This window comes from Dermacentor andersoni, chromosome 10 (genome assembly GCF_023375885.2).
Source record: "Dermacentor andersoni chromosome 10, qqDerAnde1_hic_scaffold, whole genome shotgun sequence".
NCBI lineage: Eukaryota > Metazoa > Arthropoda > Arachnida > Ixodida > Ixodidae > Dermacentor > Dermacentor andersoni.
In genome coordinates, this window is record NC_092823.1 from 96,177,893 (window position 1) to 96,184,702 (window position 6,810).

Sequence of the window (6,810 nt, forward strand, 5' to 3'; positions counted from 1 at the left end):
CTTACGTAAAAATAAAAATTTTCACCAGTGTCCAATAGGGCTATGCGTAAAAAGTCAAGTTCTGTGTGCGTTATCGACAAATAACAATACTAATTTTACATATCGCAGCAGTCAGAAGGTGCTGTAATAAGGCCAATCAAAGATGCCGCAACCAGCCCACTATCCAATAACACTAAGCTGTGTCCCCAATCAAAATATTTATTATGTGACTGTTGGTAGCACTGCCATCCCGCCTGCTCATCGCACTTCATAACATGAGAAATTAAAAAAAAATTCCGGTATCTAAGCGGTCATGCAATTGAACGTCCTAAAAACACAGTGCGTCCTTTTTCCACAGAAGCCTTACGACACGAAACTCCTGGCTGACTTAAAGGAGTAGTGACATTGTCATCTTGATTTACCTTTTTTTTGCGGTAAATAAGGTTCCGTGCCTTTAAACGATAGAATAGTAGCAAGCCGGAGAGCGCTCAATATGTATTGCTTTACGCGTGTTTTTACCAGGACTATTGCTTTCCTTTTCCGCGTGTTGTATGTGTTGCGTAGGCAGAAGATGGTCACCTGAGAGCAAGAAACCATGCTGGTTTGGCAGTGGTTGCAGGTGCCCTGGTTGTCGTTAGTGCTGGCACATCGGGCGCACAATAATTAGCACCATAGCAGATGACAGAGTGCCAGAACGTAGACCTGTTCCGCCATAATGATGTCCCCCTACAAAGTGTCGACGATCTGCAGCATGGTATCACAATCAATATCTCTTCTAGGAAACAATGCCGTAATTGTTCTAAACGAAAGATTAGGTAGTAAAATATTGAGAGTGCTTTCAGGCTTGCCAGTACTTCTTTTTTTACGTTTTTGAAGGTCTGAGTCCTTCAATTAGCAGAAAAACTGCGAAGTAAACCTATTTGTCATCATCATCATCATAATCATAATCATCATCATCAGCGTGGTTACGCCCACTGCAGGGCAAAAGCCTCTCCCATACATCTCCAACTACCTGGGTCATGTGCTAATTGTGGCCATGCCGTGCCTGCAAACTTCTTAACCTCATCTACCCACCTAACTTTCTGCCGACCCCTGCTACGCTTCCCTTCCTTTGGAATCCAATCCGTAACCTTTAATGACCATCGGTTATCTTCCTTCCTCACTACAGGTCCTGCCCATGCCCACTTCTTTTTCTTCATTTCAACTAACATGTCATTAACACGCGTTTGTTCGCTCACCCAATCTGCTCTTTCGGTATGCCTTAACGTTACACCCATCATTCTTCTTTTCATAGCTCGTTGTGTAGTCCTCAATCTAAGTAAAGCCCTTTTCGTAAGCATCGATGTTTCTGCCCCGTACGTGAGTACTGGTAAGACACAGCTGTTATACAATTTTCGTTTGAGGGATAATGGTAACCTGCTGTTCATGATCTCAGAATGCCTGCCGAACGCACCCCAGCCTATTTTTATTCTTCTGATTATTTCCGTCTCATAATCCGGATCCGCAGTCACTACCTGTCCTAAGTTGATGTATTCCATTACCACTTCCAGTGCCTCACTACCTATTGTAAACTGCTGTTCCCTTCCGAGGCTGTTAAAGATTACTTTAGTTTTCTGCAGATTAATTTTTAGACCAACTCTTCTGCTTTGCCTCTCCAGGTCAGTGAGGAAGCATTGCAGTTGGTTCCCTGAGTTACTAAGCAAGGCAATATCATCAGCGAATCGCAAGTTACTAAGGTATTCTTCATTAACTTTTATCCCCAATTCTTCCCAATCCAGGTCTCTGAATACCTCCTGTAAACACGCTGTTAATATCATTGGAGAGATCGTATCTGCCTGCCTGACGCTTTTCTTTATTGGGATTTTGTTGCTTTCTATGAAGGACTACGGTGGCTGTGGAGCCGCTATAGATACCTTTCAGCATTTTATATACAGCTCGTCTACACCCTGATTCCGTAATGTCTAAATGAATGCTGAGGTTTCGATTGAATCAAACGGTTTCTCGTAATCAATGAAAGCTATATATAAGGGTTGGTTATGTTTCGCACGTTTCTCTATCACCTGATTGATAGTGTGAATATGGTCTTTTGTTGAGTAGCCTTTACGGAATCCTGCCTGGTCTTTTGGTTGACAGGAGTCTAAGGTGTCGATGAGTCTATTTGCATTACATTAGTAAATACTTTGTAGGCAACGGAGGAGGCTGCCTTGCGCAGCTCCAGGCCCGAACTTCAGGAGGCCATCCTGGAGTGGGCTGAGAGGATAAAGGAGGCCTACTTCAAGTAGTTCCTCCCCCCACCCTCTATTCCATTGCCCCCTTCCCTTTAAAGAGGGATAAATAAAGTTTTTCATCATCATCATCAAGTCTTTGGCGTCCCCTTTCTTATGGAAACCTTTTCTTAGTGATCCTCCAATGCCTAATAAGTTCTGTAATATTGTTATATTATTTAACGCTATTACTTTCATTCAGTACGAAGTCATACCTAGTGTTTATGCAAAACTACAGGAAGCAAAATTGAAGCTTGCGTGAAAATAAGTTGATAAATTTAAAAGCAACCAAATTTTGGATATACTGTCCTTACTGAAAAAAAACCTATACGATTAGGTGTGGGACTCGTACAATTTGATACAGGGCCGATATGCTTTAATACACGACCGATATGAATTCACAAAGGATTAATATGGGAGCTATACATGACCAACAATCATGCTATATAGAACCGATATGTCTGAGCAAAAACCCATATAGGACTCGCATACCTGAATATAGGACGCCTATGCTTAGTATATAGGACCGATATGCCCGACCAAAGGACCTATATGGAATCTAACTTGCAGACTATAGGAGTAATATATGACTCGCATGGGAGCTCTAGGACCGATATATACGTTTTTTTTTTTTCGATCATGCAGAATTAAAAAAAATATTGCTTATTGCTGACAGCGTAATTGTATTCCTGCAGTTGAATTAATCGAAGCGACAGGTGTTATTTGCCCGAGAAGTCAAAATGCATATTTGACTAAATAACTAAAATTAATAATTGAATTTTAATTTAGTGACTTTCCAGCACATATTACAATTTAGATATTGTAGCTGAGGAGTTCTCACGGTGTATCCCCGTGGATCGGCTGCTACGGATCGACTGCTAACCAGACGCAAAGCGAAATTAGACATACCAAAGTACCTTGGAAGCGCATTGTGGTTCCTATTGCAGATCTGCAGTTAATTACCTTCATCTACACCAAGAAACACTAAACAAAACTGCCCGTAAGCAGTCGCGTTCATTAGCTGCAATGCAGTGACTGCAGCACTTGGTCTGCAAACGTATTGAACACAGCCGCGTATTTCTGGCAGATACCAAATTAATGCAACGGATGCACGCTTCAGAGATAAATGCTTCTTTTTCAAGGAATATTCGCGGGTTGCACGATACATACCGATGGCACAGATGGACATGAACGGAATCCGCGCACGATAAACACACCGACACGAAGGCAACATACGGACGACATGGCTAGGTGTTACCTGCGCGGCGCACGAGCAAAATAAAGACCCATGGGAGATTTCTTGCTTTGCGACACACACAATTAAGCGCACGGAATCAACTGCACACATTCCCCGTGTTTACCTCCGAGATCGTGTCAACAATTTATGGTCTACGTCTAATGTGGTCGACTGCAGCAAGTTACTTAAAACGAAGCCACGGCGCAGGTAGCGCACGTCACGGCGGCGGAAAACGTCATTTAGGGGTTTTAAGGCAGGTGACCGAAGTTCAAAACGTTCAAATGACGCCCCAGCGTCGGTTTACTCCGATATCTTACCCAGGTTTTGAAGGCCACGCTTCAAAACCTGGGCCTAAAATGCCACAAAACGTGCTGTAGTGGTTATTATTGTAGGAATCATGGAGCTCACAACAGCCTCCCAAGTATGTATAGGGCGCTGGAGGCTCTGGTCCCACTCGAACGGTAAAATATGGTCTGTTGCTATTCTTCCGTCGTCAATGTGCCCGGTGGTAGCCTCGGTAGTAGGAGTAGCGCCGATATGTTTGTTTGGCGTGGGTTTTTAGATTTCCTATAACGAAATGTGACATAGTTTGCGTGCGCGAAAGTGCGACAAGAAGACGCGTTTTGCTGTCAACTCGCTGTATTCGTGGCGCGCTAGGCAAACACGAACCATCGATTTTCATGCCTTGGAGTGCGTTGCCTTTTTCTATGTTTCTGGTGGAAAGTTTGATAGACATCACAATGAAATAATGCGTTATTATTAGCGTACCTCAACTCGCCCATTACGCTACGGCATATATGCTGGGGGTAACATTGCCGACGCAGCACTCGCAACTTGAAGAGCGCCTTGTAACTTCGTCCGACTAGTAAAAAGGTAAGTAATCGTGCTTGCTAACTACACACATGGTTTGCGTGCTTCTCGTGTGTGCACAGACTGTGGCATAGAGAGCGTTGCGAACGTAGACAATAGAACACCCCCGACAACAGTGAAACCTGTGCTGGTGCTTGATGCTTGCGGGTTGGCGTTTAGTTACGGAGATTTATTGCCTCAATGCAGAACTGATTCAAGATTACGTTCATGAATGTTCGTGTTCGTCTTTTGAAGCTGCGCTTGAGCTCGCGCTTTTCTGCTGAAGTTGAAAAGTAACGACCTATCTTCCTTTTCCCCAATTCTTTCTTCAAGGATGCTTGTTCGCTTATGAATGCTTCCACATTGTGGATAATCTGGGCTTACGAGGTTTTCGGCTTACGAGCAGTTCTAGGAGAAAATATCTCAGACAATCACAGCTTGCTCCTAGTACAGCTTTCTTTTCAAGACGAGGTACGTGGACATGACTTTGATGTAACTAAATATGACAAGGGAATGTTCCTTAAGCTATGTTAGGACAAAAAGAAACATTACATTATAATGTGCTGCTGCGGCGTGTCCAAAATATTACTTTGGTCAAGAGGTCCATGTTATCATATTCAAGGACTTTTACCTTTTGCTCTCTTGCCACTCTGAACTAGAGCAGACATTGTTTTCATGACTATATTTAGGTACTTCTTCCATTAGTTCACAATATCAGAGCTTTATTGTGCCACTGCTATTAGCAAACACAGAACTCATTTTGTAGGGGTGAGGGCTTGGCCCACAACACTATCCCCAAATTGGAGGAGCCCCCAGAAATGCAGACACCGTGGCTATGGCTGCAGCAGCACGACATGTGATTGAGAAGGTTATCTTAGGGATGCATGAAGTGTACGTGTTCGAAAAAGTAGGATCTTGGTCTAATTCATAGATAACTATATCCACGCATTGCTTAGCACTGCTTACTAATGAGCATAAATATTTATGCAGTTTTATTCAAAGTTTTGCTGATTTGTGTGCGTAGACATTACGTACATATTATTGTACTTTGTATAAAACTGTACCTTACAACTCCTGATATTTAGTATTTTTGATTGCATAAATTCCTTGGCTTTACTGTTGCTTAGTACATGGTATATTTATCACTTTTTATTCTGAATATATTGTTTTAAAGTATTCCTATGCTGTAGTTTTTATTTCCGCATTTTCCCTTTGGGCTACAAGCTCGAGCACGTTTCTGTGCATGTATGAATTCAAAGTGTAGTCTGCCAATTATGTCACAGGCGTATGATGTGCATGTAGTGTGCATATCATTGTTTATCATCGCTAACTTTACAGGTATTTCAGTTTTGTTTGAAGAATAACAGCCACTGGCAAATACACATTTTGCAAGCTTGAATTTTTTTAAACGAAATATGAAGGTCACTATTAACTAGGCTGCAGTTGCTTCAGTATTAAATAGGCACAGACTGATTTGGATGCCTTGTGATCAAGAAAGGATGCCTTTTTTTCATGGAATAATGGGGCCTTATAACGTAAAGCTTTTCCAATATGTTTTTATTCTAATCTCCTGACGTCAAATTTGCGTAATTGCCGACGCAAGCATCGGGCGGTCAACCGCAGCGTTGTCTCAACAGACGAATCAAACGCAGAAGGGCAGCGGATTGGGCGAGTTGGTGTTGCATGGTAACTATAAATTCAAACAGCGCTTAAACGACAGGACCAGAATGAGCGTGTTTGTCTCCTCCTCATTCTGGTCCTGTCGTTTAAGCGCTGTTTGAATTTATAGTTAGAATCAAACGCTCTGCTCGTTCATAGGAGGTCACTTTTGTTTGCTTGAAAAATGAATAACATTGCCTACACTGAGCGGTCTCTCTTATCTAATTTGCTGACAAGAGGCGAGGAGCACGCTCAAGTGGAGAGGGATTCGATGGAGCCGAGACACTGCACTTAATATCGATAACCGAATGAAGGGGGTGGTGCCGGCGTTTCCGATTGATCCGCTTTCCCTTACTTATCTTGCGGTGGCTGCTAGAAAATCGCGGCGGCATGCAACGGAAGCCTAAGGATGACGCTAAAACGGACCTTCAGGAAAGAAGAGCTGGCAGAACGAGGTCGTAAACGTGCCGAAAGTGCTCGAAAACGTTACAAGGCCACGCGAGAAGTTTTATTACAAGCAAATAAACCCCTTGTCTCCGGTAGGTGCGAGTACCCTGTGCCTGAGCGATCGGTGGCAGCCATCTTTTATTCCTTTCGGAACGAGGCAGCCTGCGGTTATACAGAAGAAAATTCCGTTTTGCTCGGCATAATAATGCATCTTTAACGTGTACACGTCACTTTGACGCGGTGAGTTCTTGCAGTGTTGTGACGTCGTGTGAGAGGCAGGTGAAGTGGTGGCAGCCCGAAAACTCGTGACCAATAGCCGAGGGATAATGGTGGAAAGGCATCTAATCAGAAATAACTATTTTTCTTTTGGGCAGT